The sequence below is a fragment of the Etheostoma spectabile genome, chromosome 5 (assembly GCF_008692095.1).
Source record: "Etheostoma spectabile isolate EspeVRDwgs_2016 chromosome 5, UIUC_Espe_1.0, whole genome shotgun sequence".
NCBI lineage: Eukaryota > Metazoa > Chordata > Actinopteri > Perciformes > Percidae > Etheostoma > Etheostoma spectabile.
This window is the reverse complement of record NC_045737.1, coordinates 37235462-37251168: the sequence shown is the minus strand read 5'-3', so window position 1 is coordinate 37251168 and position 15707 is coordinate 37235462. Positions and strand designations below refer to the sequence as shown.

General features: G+C 38.5%; 1 long non-coding RNA gene across 1 annotated transcript in view; it reads right to left on the bottom strand.

The window, feature by feature from the left end:
• Positions 1-10761: 10761 nt before the first annotated feature.
• LOC116690258 (uncharacterized) overlaps positions 10762-15707 on the bottom strand; it is a 13585-nt gene continuing 8639 nt past the window's right edge. The window contains exon 3 of the long non-coding RNA XR_004332215.1: positions 10762-10773. This is a non-coding gene — a long non-coding RNA (uncharacterized LOC116690258). The remainder of the gene's footprint in view (positions 10774-15707) is intronic.

Genomic DNA, 15707 nt, shown 5'->3' with positions numbered 1-15707 from the left:
CTTTAGTTTTACACATTTTGAAGCCTTTATGTGTGCGACATGTTAGTATGGTTCTAATAGTTGACAATGTTCTGTAACATCATTTTATAGTAACGGTTTTGCCGGTTATGTTCAATTTATCACAAATAAAGAAAGATTTTGTTAACAAAATGTTTTTGTGAAATCAATGACATTCAAAAACGGTGATAACTGAAACAGATTACCACACCATGTATACAGTGTTGTATATGTATGATACAATGTTACAAGGGTTATTGTATGTATACATGATACATGTGTATACACATTTGTATTGAAACAGACCTAAGTATACACAGATACAAACATGGCCTCGACCACCAAAGTGAACCTAAAATATATACATATTTAAATCCATATGACACATGTTGTCCAAAACACAATCAACAGACAGAGACGCCATTTGGAGGTTTGTGATCAATACTGTGGTGATGTCACCAAGTGGTGTCTCATTCATAGGGGTATGTTTTCACCCCTACCTACCCTTGGTTCAAGGGCCAAGGGGTAGGGGTAAGATGGAGAAATGGGACAGAATCAATCCAACCCTGGCCTGGGAACGCCGGGATTCCCCAGTCGGAGCTGGGTGGTGGCTCGAGAAAGGGAAGTTTGGGGTCCCCAGCTGGACCTGCTGCCCCCGCGACCGAACCGGATAAGCGGTGCAAAGATGGATGAATGGATATGTTTGTGACCAAGTGGAAACTTCCAGGTCTGAAAAGTGAAGCCAATGCCAAAGCTCTGTTAAACTGCATTTTCTAATATACAGCAGGGGGCGACTCCGTACCTCCACTGGTTTAATAGAAGTCTATGAGAAAATGAGCCTACTCTTTTTCTTTTTTGGGGGCATTTTAGTCCTTTATTCTATAAGACAGTTTAAACTTGACAAAGGGGAGAGCAAGAGTGAAAGACATGCTGGAAAGCCCCGCTGTGAGCCTTTGAACATGGGGCGCACGCTTAACCAGGTGAGCAACCAGGATGCCCATCCTCAGAATCAGAATCAGAATCAGCTTTTTATTGCCAGGTATGAGGACACATACAAGGAATTTTTCTTTGGTCATCATTGCTACAATGCGCTTACTCATACAAAACAAACCACAAACAAAAAAATCAAAATAACACACATGATACCATTCACATTCAACAGAAACAATATAGAGGCAATAGTGCAAGAGTGCAATGAGGAGTGCAAAGTATTCATGAGTAAGTTGTGATAGTTATATTTAAATGAGAAGCATAGTGCAAGGGGCTGGAATAGAATAGTTTAATGTTATTATACAGTATGAACAGTATGAACAGGTCTGGAATAGAGGATGGGAATAATGAATAAATAATAAATATTAACCTTGTGTCGTCCAAGGATCACATTGACCCGTTTCAAAGTGTTTAGTCAGAAATTGGTTTTTCAACCAAATTGCCCCGAAAAACAACATGGATGATTCCCTACAACATTTTCAGGTAAAATATAATCACTTTCATGAATTTTTGGGGGTTATTTAATTTTAAAGCATTGATTTTTTTTATGGTTTCAAAACAGAGATCCACCCACTGTGATCTTAAAATAGTGCAAAAACATTAATATTCATAATCTAATAACATATCATTCACAAATATACAAAATGATAAAAAACAAATAAAATCCCCCTATCTTAATAAAGGTGTAGGTTAAAGCATTTGCTCATTATGCCTTCCCCTTCCTTTTCTTTATTCTTATGTTGTTCTTAGGTTCCTCAGAATATTTGTAATCTTTATAAAGGAATTATGATTAATTCTGTATTCATATAGATTTTACCACAATGGAGGAGCAAAAATAAACAAAACAAAACATTCATTCATATACATATTAACATCCATGCTAACTTTTAACATTAATCATTACCTTTTAGTATTTTTCTTACATGCATCGTTGTAGCGTGCAACACATTTTAGTTCCTCATCTAAAAGATTCAATGTTTACTCTTTCGCTGCATACAATCTTTGTTTTTCATTGTTCTAATCTTTATCTTGTGACATGCCCTTCCCTTCCATTCATACTTGCTCCCTGTATTGAGCTTCTGGTCTGTTTGCTGGTAAAAGCTGCAGAAGTACCAGACAAATCTGGCATTTGAATTGGTGTGAAACACCTTTTCCATGAACACTTGGTCACGCGTGTAATGCATGAAAATACGCTCAAATAACACTAAAGCGAGACGTTCTGGTCATACGGTGTCGATTCATTTACAGTAATCCCTCAATGACCTGAACCTTTTGTCTGAAAACCTTCAGAAAATACATAATGAAAGTTTCTTGTGCTCGCTGGATGACATCCATTGTGCAAAATGAGTCCTAAGTGTGGGATAATCATCTGTACCGGGTCCTGTAGGCTTTGTGCTTGACGTTATTTCATTATCACAACCGCAGGAGGCTGCATTCACAACCACTCCAACCAAACACAGCTTTTATTTATTCATGATCCTTTTTGAATTTTCAAGGTTGGAAAAAGGATCTTGGCAGGCTGTGTTTTCACCTTCCAAAGTGAAAAGAGGGAGGAGACATAAAGTGCAGGCGGAGGCTTTCTGTTCATGTGAGAGGCTGCTTACATTTCCTAAAAGTAGGATGCAGTGGAATCTTTCTTAATGTTATTGAGTTATATGTATATTATGTGTTATTTGTTTCTGTATTTATGTTTTGTTATTTTATATATTAATGTTTAAATATGTTTTATATACAGTCTATGCACCAAAACAAAGCCATTCGAAGTAAATGTTAACCTGGCAATACATCGGTTCTGATTCTGATTCTGAATTTTATCTTTTTCCATTGATATGGATTCTTTTATGAGGTTAAAGGACAACTGAAAAATTAACTAGGGTTTAATAACACATGTGTACTGAGTCGATCAATCTCTTGATGTGTTTCATGCTAAGCTAATGTGTCTCTAGCTTGAAACAAGCTAGCGCAAAACGCTGAGTAGCTTCTAATGCTAGTCTTTGGGGCAATGGTGGAGTAAAAATAAATCGCTGTTTTATTCACCAACAAAGCTCAAAATACCACCACTCTTCCACGGTAGCATAATGAGGGGTCCCTACGTATAACCACTACATGTTAACCAGTAACCGAACATGGCTCCAAGCACGGCGTTTTGTGGTTGACTGGTCATGAATGTTTTTCCAAGATGGCGCCTGGTACTCCCGAATGGTACTGCTTTTATAAACTTAAAAATCTTTTTTATAAACTGTAACTGCACTGACAAAGTTCTCAATGCTTGGTACATGTAGGACCGCTCATTATGCTACATGGAAGTGTTTTGAGCTTTTTTAGTGATATATAGGATTTATTTATAATCTACCAGGACCTCGAAGACTAGCGTTATAAACTAATCCGCGGTTTGCGCTAGCTTGTTTCAAGTGGAGACACGTTCAGTTAGCATGAAAACATCCCAGAGAACTCGTTACACATGTGTTACTACACCCCCATAGTTGTTTCGCGCCGAATGTGAGTGTGCTTTAATGTAATAAACTCGTCATACGGTACCTGACAGTACTGTCTGTACTGTAATATAGCGGAAAACACTACATTTCACGATTCATCAGAAATTTACCGTCATCGAAATTCTGAAGCTGTTATTATATATGTTCCATGACAATCATTTGATAATTTATTCCTGTTGAGAGCCTACTTTCTCCTTAAATTATTGTACCGTGTGAGTAGTCACGTGACTTCGCCTGGACCAGTAAGCGCATGGAAAGCAAAATGGAGGATAACTCAAGCACAGAGTCCGAGTCGGACTGAGCAACTTGTCGCAAAGAACTCAGTGTCCGTGTCTGGAAACAGTTTGGTTTGGAAAAAGATGATTTAGATTTAGAACAACATGATTGATATTGCTCATTTATTTTTTCGAAGTAAAATGTCAATTATATGATTTTGATTTTAGGTCATTCATGCAGCCATTGATAGGTACTCTACATACTGTATATACACGTAATACACGTATATGTACAATATATGTATATGTATATGACTGTCCTAGTGTGTCCTTATTTTAGGATGAAGCGGTACACAAGTTGAAGCAGCCGGTGTGTCTGTGGTTGACCAATCAGCTAAAACTCAGCATTTGGACTTATAAAAATTGCACTCCCAGTAAAGAGTGTTTTTAAAGTAGAGAGTAAAGAGTAAAGTGAGGGATGTAACGAGGCATCGAGAAACGGTTAAAAATGGAAATGAATGTGTGAAAATTAAACAAGTTGAGATAAAACAATGAATCATGATGTCATTTTTAAATGGGCTAGGGTATAACGTCTCTAGATTTCACTTGTTGATCAGATGTCACTGCAGCTGCTTCTACTTATTTAGTATTTTGATTTGGAACAGTCATTTTAATGTTTTGTTATTTAAGAGTAAAAACATAACATTTTCAGTTGCAATTTTGATAAGGGACAAGTGTTGTTTGCCAGTTTAAAATAAATAAAGGAATATTTGTTGGGCATATGGCTGCAGCTCACCTGTTAATCAATCATGAGAATATCGTGTCATGACCTTAAAATTGTACTCAAATTGTGAGTTAGTGTCTCGTTACATCAGAAGAAGTCTGACAACTAAAACAAGAGCCAGTAGGTGTCACTGGAGTTATGAAAAGAGTGGATGCTAACTGATTTCTCTGTGATACCCACAACACACACCACACACAAACACCACACACACACAACACAACACACACACACACACCACCCACACTCAGGGACACGGGCAGGCACACACACACACACACACACACACCACACCAAGCACACAAACACACACACACAGACACACACACACACACACACAGGGACGGCAGGAGGCACACACACACACACACACAACACACCCAACACACACACACACACACACACACAACACAACCACACACACACCCAAGCACACACACAGGGACACGGCAGGCAGGCAGGCACACACAACACACACACACACACACACACATATACAGTTTTGAGGATAATTTCATTTAAAAGTAGAGGATCAAATGGTTCCTATCTCCTAAAGGTGTATTCCAGATGTGTTAGTCCTCCTGTGTGAGTAACTCGTTTTGTTCCGTTCCCTATTTGTTTTTGCCTTAACTAAGTGACCACACTTCAGTTGAAGAGAAAACATATGCAAGATTTAGAACAGTAAAGAGATGCACAGAAAGGCAAACATTATATTCGGATTGTGGCGGATCAAGTGCTTCAGCAGCCAAGAGAAATCATAGTCATTTGTGGAAGTGGGCTTCGTGAGGAATGTGGTCTGAGAGACGACGCTAGTAATGCACACAGCCAAATATCTGAAGTCTGACATGGCAATGACAGGGCTCAAGTGGTTTCTGAAACGTCTCATTTACAGAGTGCTTGTATGCATTTTATTTGTTATTTCTTTTTAAAAGAGAAGAAAAACTTCAGTTTGCCTCGACTCCCAATCGCCCCAGATAAATCAAGGTTGTCCTTTTCACTAGAGGCACCCAAGCCATTTAGGCACTGAATAAATGTTAAATCAATGTGAGCATCAACACAACTGAATAACTTTTCTCAGATCTCATGAGTTGTTGTGTTTAATGTAAAAAAACGATAAAAAAAAGGAAAAAAATCACAAATAGTGTACAAAAACATACAAAAGATAAATCTTAGAAAACTACACTTACAAAGTAATACGTGACAAATAAAGTCGATTCAGGTCATTTAAAAACCTGTTTCTTTTTAAAGAGGTATGCTTCTTGTGACTGAATGTGCGCTGTGTGAATGTACTTTGAGGGAAACAAATTCATCAAAATTAATAATTCATGTAGAATCAAACTTGGAACTTGTAGATAGTTACTTTTTTAAATTTGAGGGTTTTTCTCTGCCATTATAAGGTTTAGGTGCAGCAACGGAGATGTTTTTGGGCAGGACTAAGCACATCAAGTTAAAATGTTAGCACAAAACTAAATGACTGTCTCAGATAATGATTGTAGTGGGGCCCCCCCGCCAGTTCGGTCTTTGAGCTTTTCCAATGTTTTGGACACAGAGTCGTGATAATACCGGTCCACAATTATGTGAAATGCATTTTATTTTATTTAAAAACGTGCAATTTCTTGAGGGAGGACCATAAACCCCGCCAAATAGCACACCTGTGGGCCTATATTTATCATCTAGAGTATCTATCAAATTGTACTTGTATAGGATATGTGTAGTTGTGGAACTGCAGTAAGTAACATCAAAGCTGTTTAATAATCAGAATCAGAATCAGAATTAGAAAAACTTTATTGATCCCAAAGGGAAACTCTGTGTTACAATTGCTCAGATATAGAAAATATAGAAATATAATAAAGAAAAAAGAAATTAAGGAGTGTGGATATTTACTAGTTAAAGGTATATATGATACAGTATTACATAAAATACTAATAAGCAATATAAGCAATAATAAGCAAGCTAACTAACTTGGCAGCCACTATTAATTTATGAAATTAAGAAGATGTGTGAAAATGCCCTTAGACTTCAGAGGGTTAACTGCGTGTGGGCAGAATCCTTTTTCAAATCCTCCTAATAGGAACAGAATAGGCCCCAGCAGCCCGGTGACTCAGCCGGGGAGCACAACTGTGGGTCGCGTGCGTCTCGCCGGGGACAAGGAAACGCCAAGTTATTGTCGGGATGAATAAGCTGCCGCAATGTTTTTCAACTCAGAACGACCTCATGAAGTGGAAAAAAAAACCTCTGCTGTTGATGTAACACAGACGGTTGACCGTTAAGATATTTAAAAGCGTCCATCAGGAAATTAATAATTATAAGTGTGGAAAAGTCCCGACAAGTGGACAACAATGGTGACTCATATCCGGTGGAAGATATGAGTTACAAGTTATTCAGTTGTATGTGGAAGAGTTAAATCCTCAGATTAAAGTAAACTCAATAGAAACATGTTTGAAAAACAATTAATTCCTGCATTAAATGTTTTATCTGTCAGGAAATGTACTTAAATATAAATCTTAAAATACTAGTGAAGAATACACCTACCCCCTCGAGGGACAGATAAAACAACAACACTGATTCCCAAATTTTGGTGGGGAATTGAGATTTTTTTTTCTTTTGCTTTCACTATCAGCTGACAGATTGAGAGAAACTGTGGACATGATATCCAGAAAGAGTTTTACATTACATTAATACATTATGAAGAGATTGAACATATTGTCGTGATATAAATAGCCCAAAAATAAATTACTCTTGCAAAGTACCAATGCTGCAGCTTTCAGAACAAGTAACAGGGTACAATTATGCCAAAGTAAATTTCTAAAGTAAAGAATCATGGTCATTAGTACTTCAGTAAATGTATTTAGTTACTTCAACCTGGACAAATCGAATGACGACACAGTTATTCAGTTATCTCACACCAACACACACACACACACAACTGTTAAATGAACTGTAGTTTTGAAACTCTAACTACATTTTCCTCATGATACGTATATACACCTTTACTAAAGTAAATTTTCAAGCAGTATCTCTTGTAACATAGTATTTTAAAAGTACTTTGCTCAATTAAAGGATGTGAGGACTCTTCAACCACTGGATTTAAAACCACACAAAGACGTCAGCACACTCACAAACTCTGATAAAGTTCGACATTCAGAAAGTGTTAGAGTACAGTATCAAAAGTAAAAGGAAAAATAAATTATGTTAAGCACTTACAGTAGAAGTTTGCAGGTTTAAAACCAGATTTCTAAGGTCCAAGAGGACAATGTAAACCAGACAGTAGCTAGACTGTCCAATTGAGTTTCCTGTTGACGACTAAACTACTTTCAACGTACACACGTTCCACAAAAACAAGTTCCTTCCAGAGGCGACTTTAGCAGAGGCGCGTGGCTCTATCCCGTCGCTTAGCACCACCCAAGATGATGTGATGGTTTTAAGAAATGCCAAATAACCAGAGTATGTTTTTCTCCAATCCAAGATGCGTTTGGACCATCCAGACCCTCCTTCACAGCGCTGGGAGGAAGGCTGGCGGCGTGATTAGCGTGCAGGTAGATCCCCGGTATGTTTCAGAATGCTCCACGTCTCAGCGGACTCTGCGACCAGGCAACAACAAGGTCTCCATGTGGTGTAAAGTCCCCGGATTCTCTCGGATGAGTCCCAGGTTTTTGAGCTGTGAGTCACAAGACGAACCATCAAGTTAACTTGATGAGTGTTTTCTGATTTTACCGGGGTGGAATGTAACTAAGTTACATTTACTCCAGTACTGTACTAAGTAAAATGTTGAGGTACTGTACTGTACTTGAGTCTTTCTTTTCATGCCGCTTTACTTCTACTCCGTTACATTTCAGAGCGAAATATTGTCCTTTTTTACTCCACACATTCATGTGACAGCTTTAGTTACTTTCAAATGAAGATTTCTGCACATAAAACCCATTGAATTTATAAAATATGTTTTATTTTAAATGAAACTATCCAACAGTATAACGGCCTACAAGTCCAGTTGAAATGATTAGACGTTAAAACTTAGTTGACTGAACTGTTTTGATTATTCCAGTTTCAATATTTTATACTTTAATATTACATATATATAACATATATGTATATATATAAACTGTAATATACATATATATAGAATAATGAGTATTTCAACAGTTATTTTACTCAAGTAAAGATGTGAATACTTTTCCATCATTGGAATTTACACACACACACACGCGCACACACAAAAACCACACACCACACACACTCACAGAGAAAATCAGCAATTAGACTAAAGATTGATGCCATAAATATTTGACAAGATTATTTTAATGCATGACATGAAAACATGATCTCTTTTTTTTTTCACAGCTATGCGACTGTGGCATTCGTTGCTCCAAAACACTTTCCATAAATAAATGAACATCCATTCCATCAATAAATAAAACTCTCTACAGCTTTCTGACGTGTGAAAAAGGATTACCAGGGGATGGACGTCCCTGGTCTTATTTCAGCTCTGGAGCGCCCCTCCGTAAGACATATTTGAAAAAATATAACTTTGTGTGACAATTTTTATTGAATGAAAACAATCTTTGCACTAAAATAGGTTGGCATTGAATTAATACAATTTGGTTTATTTATGAAAGGGGACAGTGCAAATTAATAAAACACGTGATTTCCCATGGGTTAAAAAGCCAGAATTAGCCAAAGGCTATTCTCATCTGTAGTCCCTGCCCTCACTGTTAAAAAAGGCATTTTAAAATACAAAAAACAAAAGGAAGACAACACAAGCAAATCAAACCTAGCCACAAAACATCATAGAAACAGAAAAAAAAACTAAAAGCACAACGCAGAACTGTCAAATAATGTATCCAAAAAGAACTAACTATTTTGCACAGTATGTTGGCTTGTGATCAAATGGGAAGTGAAAACGGTGGTTCCTGTTGATTTGCTGATTTTTTTACTTCAAAATGCGAAATAATTAATTGTGTTATAATTGTATCAATTTGTTCTCCCTCGCATTGAGCAGCTCTGCGACCCCGACCACATCTTCGCTGTATTTTATTTTACTTTGTGTTTATAACACTTCATTGTTCATTGATTTCTTGTAAGTGCAATTTGGTTTTCATGTGTGTGTCTTTGTACGTATGTAATGATGTTGATGAATTGTGATGCCTATCTTGGCCAGGTCTCCCTTGCAAAGACATTTTAATCTAATATGGGTATTACCTGGTAAATAAAGGATAATAAAAAACATAATAAATAATAAAATCACACATTAGGCTAGTTTCAGAAGCCTGTCCTTTGTTTGGGTTTATGCAAAAGACCTAATTGAAAACAGATTACATGACACAACAATGAGAATGCAGATGTCATTTATGTACATGAAAGCTTTATGTCACTTTACCAGAACCAGAAATACATCAACCCTTGTGTTGTTTCCGGTTCGGGACCGCTCGTATCCCTCGGGTCTAATTAACCGATACGGTAATTAAATAGTGTTTAGTGAAGCATGAGTGTTTACGACACACAAATAAAAATGGAAGAGGGGTTCGTTTTTTGTCTAAGGTTTAACTCATGTTAAAAAACATAAGTGGTCATAAACAGAATAATTCTGAATTGAGGCAGGAATACATGTTATCACAGAAAAATAAAAAGGCCATTGATTTTCAGGTAGGAGAAAAGTATATTTCTACCATTCTTCTTGTAAAAATTTGAAATGGGTCAATATGACGATACAAGTATATGAAGAAATCAAATTTCAGTACTAGACCAATACAGAAAGGAACAAAACCAAAACATAGAAATGGAATTGTAATGTAAAGGTATTGTTAAAAGTTTTTTTTTGGTCTTTGGTAAATTCTTATGTGTTTTTTATTTTCTCGTTCCTCTTCTCTTTTACTAAACAACAGGTTGTTGTCCGCCCACCAGCGCCTTTCCTCCACGGTCCTTTTTAAGCCGTGTTAATTCATGGAATTCTTCTCCACTCACAACATTCTGCAATTCCGTGAAACTGCCACAGATTTTGAATTGATTAATTAGTGTTCATTTCACGGAATCAGTGAATCAAGGTGCCTGATGTGGTTCCTGATCAACCTGTCGGGGTGTAGTTGTATAACAACCGCCTTGCTCTACATTATACCCGCTTAGTACATGGCTAACTTATCAAATACTCAATAAATTGATGCAAATTATTATTAAATGGGAGTTCATTGATTTAAATACAATGGTTTTGCTTTCTGCTAAAGAAAATAGCCCGCTCTACGGTGGAATCCTGCATCTATAACAACGTAATCTCTGTAGCTATTAATGCAATCCTTCGTCTTTACTTAACAGCTCAGTTATCTCACCCTCTGCAGATGAATACACCGTCCGGCACGCATTGTTATCCGCGGCTTTTAAGCACGGCAGAATCGACACAGTACACTGTAACAATTTAACGTACTTTACAGTACTTACTGGCAACAATTGCAGCAAGTTACTGTGAATTATTTTTACATTAAAGGTACCGTACTTCATTTATAGAATTTTATGTATTTATTGTAAATACAAAACAATTAAAACAACATAAGATAAAAAGTAAAATACAGTAGTTTACTGTACTATTTACAGTACTATAGTGGCTATGTTGTGATTTTTTTTTTTTACAGTAATCCTTAGATACTGTGATTTTGTCATGGTGACAAGGTTGTAATGTAACTTTACAGCATTTTACTATAAAAATCATATACAGTACACAATAAAAGTGTTACTGTGAAATCTAAAGTAAATACAGCCTTTTTACAGTGTAGCTGAAGCGTTAGTAGTAGTGAGTTAGCTAGCAGGCTATTGGCTGCTCTTATTCACTATACTACACATTTCTGTTGACGGTGAAGTAAGACAAGGTAAATGGGACTTCTTTGGGAAAAAGGGGGAAATGTGATTTAAACCCGGTTTTGATGGTTGTGTGGAATACTTTGATGAAGGTCTGGCGGGACCAAAACTTTGATGCTATAGCAAGAGCAGCGTGCCGGATTTGTCCCTTTGTTTCAAAGGATTAAAGGGTGGTTAATGGTAGTATCAAAGTATCTGGTTGACGTTGTGTCCTGCAAGTGAAGTGGAACATTCTGGTGTCTGGTCCTTTATTGCAGCCTTTGAATCGCTCTTACAAATTGTTAACCTGAATTTCTGTGAGGGATTTTTATGTAGACCTATATGTGTTTGTTTATGTATTATGGTTGTCTAATCTATCTATGATCTATCTATCTATATATCTATCTATATCTATCTATCTATCTATCTATCTATCTATGGTTTTCGTGAAACCCATTTGGGCTGGGCATACTTTGCTTGTGGCATGGCACAATAATACAAAATTCTTCATAAATCAAGAAAACCACCCCAAAAAACTCAAATAGCCCAAACACAGCAGCTTCGTCCTTTTCCTGACAGCTCCGCTCATTGTGGTTGTAAAAAGGCTCTCAGGTTGAAGGGGAGCCACATGAGGCATGTGTCCACAAATACTGCCAGCTCGACTTTGACGTCCACATGAAAATAACAACCCCTTCCTTGACCAACCACGTAATATGTCTCTGAGAGCTGTGAAATGGCTCTCACATGGGCAGATTGAAGAAGGCCTCTGCAAAATGCAGATAGCAACACAAACTGGCAATCTGGGCAAAAATCCAAAATTTTAAATTCTTTCCCATGTTATGCTTGAGTCACCATGAGTTCTTACGACAATACATCATCAGCAGAGAGGCCACTGTAACTGCCCTGTGACTGCCTGTAACTGCCCTGTGATGGCTCATCTGCAATTTGAAAAAATGGCAAATTTAGTCATTTTTGACACATTTTAATGCCATAAATAATATGGGACGCCATAGATAAACTGGGTTAAAGGTCAACGCTCGGAAAATGGTGATAAAGATGATGATGACTTGATTAATGAGCGACGCAAAACAAAAATGTATTTTGTGAACGAAAGCAGGAAAGTTTGGGGTTTTGAGTTTATCTTAAGTCATGAACAACGTTTCTCCTGACAGTGATCCTCTAACTTGGGCAGCGAGGGAAACTCCACCACTCCAACGGATGTTAGTAAGAGCTTTTTTATAGCCTCTGTTGACCACAACATAATGTCATAATTTCACCTGTCCAAAAGGAAGATGTTTATCTCCATTGGGACACAGGGCCGGGTGCTTCCATTTTATTTCATGCTGAGGGGATCGTCTCTTGCTGCCAGATGGTTGTTAAAAACGGCCATCTGAAAAGCCATCATAGGAGAAGGGAATGGGCAGACACTTAAAAAAATATATGGCGTGGCGATTGGATGATCCTCTGTTGATCACGTCCACATTATTTTTTGAGACAAACCGTGTTGTAGCTGCAAATTTGCGATGAATGTGTACCCTATTACCAACCATCAAAGGCAACAAGTACTAACCAACAGAAGCAGAGTACATTTCTCGCTATCCTTTGAAAAGCAAATTTACAAACACACACACACACACATACACACACACACACACCACACACACGCACACCAACCCAAGGGCTTTATTTGGGTTCAAAATTGGTGGGTATTTGAGCAAAATAGAATTTTTTTTACAAAAATAACATTATTTTATGCCCCATGCACACACTTAAACCACTCTTGCAGCTGCCAGTAGATTCTCACCAGACGATGACTGGCTCAGTAAGCTAGCATGTCAGACCAAAACTTTGATAGCCTGAAAAGTAGATTTCCATGGGAAATGTAATCTCTGAATTTCCGCATATCTTCCAGCTGCCGTACAAAAGAACAGTGATCTGGCCTTATCCTCCAGGAGGAGATCCAAAGACAATAAACAGGTTGGCTCAACATGGACCCGAATCAAACATTGTCTCTTTCTACAGTAGGGTGTCACTCTTTATCTTTATTTTATGAGATAAGAATTTTTTTATTAAATAATAAATAAATAAATAGAATAACAAATAAAATATGTCAACATAACGCACGCTAGAAATGTTCAAACAACACAGAACATTCACCAGGGTCGTGTTTGTGTCACGTGCACCTAAACATACATTTCTGTCCCCCACCCAAATCTTACCTAACCCTATATTAAGTTTTTACCCTAAATGGTAAAAAATGGGCACCAAATCGGTCCCGAACCAGGGCGGAAAAGGCTGAGAAAGGGTGTTTAAAAATGAGTACCCCTGCGTCTGACTGAGATGCTAAAGGAGACCTTTTGCGTCAGTAAACAACGGCAAAGGCCCATGACAAGCAGCGCTGGAGTGAGAAGGCGGTTGGTTTGAAAAGGGATCGAAAGAAGACCAGGCTATTCACAGTCCACCCCTGGTCTTTACCATAGGCTTACCGTAAAAGTGCGCAAATCCAATAAGAAAACTACATTTTAAAATCACAGTGTGTGTGGTGTGTGTTTAATGGACAGACAGGAAACGACAGCTGAGTTCTTTGTGTGGCAGCTTCTTTTTCAAAACATAACACTATTTGGTCATCTGAGAATCCCAAGAGTACGACTCATTATTGGCTGTGTTGGACACTTCGGTGCTTTCCACCTACTAATGCAATATAAGTCACTGGCCTTGACTAACAGCAGTGTAAGGACAGACAGCGCTGCCTCGTGCAACTGCAGCCTCCAGTGACAGATGTTGTTTAGAGGTTACCGGCCGTCCCAGCTCGACCTGCTGTCGTACAGTGCCCAGTGACGAGAGTATTGCAAACCTTTTCCTTGGTTAAGGCAATGTGACATCACAGGCTCTCGCTGTGCTGTATCCAAATCTCCTGACGCGTGTAAACTCTAACGATAGCACTGTTGTGTGTAAACAATCAAAGAGCACATACCACACACACACACACACACACACACACTTACACACACCCACACGCACACACACACACACTTGCTGCTCAGGTGACGCTGTATCCACGGTGGCACCTGTCACATGTGACGTCACATAGAGGTCAGATGCAAGCATGCGTGTGGGCGGGCGTGTGTTGGAGGTGTGATGTGTATGTGACGTGTGCGTGGTGTGTGTTGTGTGTGTGTGTGTGTGTGTATGCGGTGGGTGTTCATACAGGCTGGTGCTAGCTTGGGATGTGTGCATAATCAGCACCGCACACACTTGGTCACAGGTAAACTTTCCACTTTGCTCGGAGAAAAGGTTTTCACACTTGAGTAGTCAGAGAATGGCCTACTTGACAGTGGGGCTGATAGGAGGTGAAAGGTAAAAGAGGAGAGGGGGGGGGGGCTATATACTTTTGCATAGACACTGTGGGTAAGAATGACTATTAGGCGATCTTAGGTGAAAAAAAGTATGATAAATAGGCGGTGGATGGAAGGGAAACAATTCATGACTTTTGAGATATTACTCACAAAAGAAAAAATTTTGGTTTGTATGTAAACCCTTGTTCCCGAGATAGACGGGGGAACGCGACAAGGTGTGCGGTTTTTAACAAAATGTTTTTGTGAACATCAATGACATTCAAAACGGTGATAACTGAAACAGATTACACACACCATGTATACAGTGTGTATATGTATGTATACACCATGTATACAGGGTGTATGGTATGATACATGATACATGTGTATACACATTTGTATTGCAAACAGACCTAAGTACTACACAGATAACAACATCTGCCTCTGCACCACCAAAGTGAACCTAAAATATATACATATTTAAATCCATATGACACTGTTGTCCAAACCCACACAATCAACAGACAGAGACGCCATCTTGGAGGTTTGTGATCAATACTGCATGGTGATGTCACCAAGTGGTGTCTCATTTCATAGGGGTATGTTTTCACCCCTACCCCTTACCCCTTGGTTTCAAGGGCCAAGGGGTAGGGGTAAGATGGAGAAATGGGATTCAGCCTAAATCTCCAACCTGGCCTGGGAACGCCTCGGGATTCCCCAGTCGGAGCTGGTTGATGTGGCTCGAGAAAGGGAAGTTTGGGGTCCCCAGCTGGACCTGCTGCCCCCGCGACCCGATACCGGATAAGCGGTCAAAGATGGATGAATGGATATGTTTGTGACCAAGTGGAAACTTCCAGGTCTGAAAAGTGAAGCCAATGCCAAAGCTCTGTAAAACTGCATTTTCTCTAATATACAGCAGGGGGCGACTCCGCTACCTCCACTGGTTTTTAATAGAAGTCTATGAGAAAATGAGCCTACTTCTTTTTCTTTTTTGGGGGCATTTTAGTCCTTTATTCTATAAGACAGTTTAAACTTGACAAAGGGGAGAGCAAGAGTGAAAGACATGCTGGAAAGT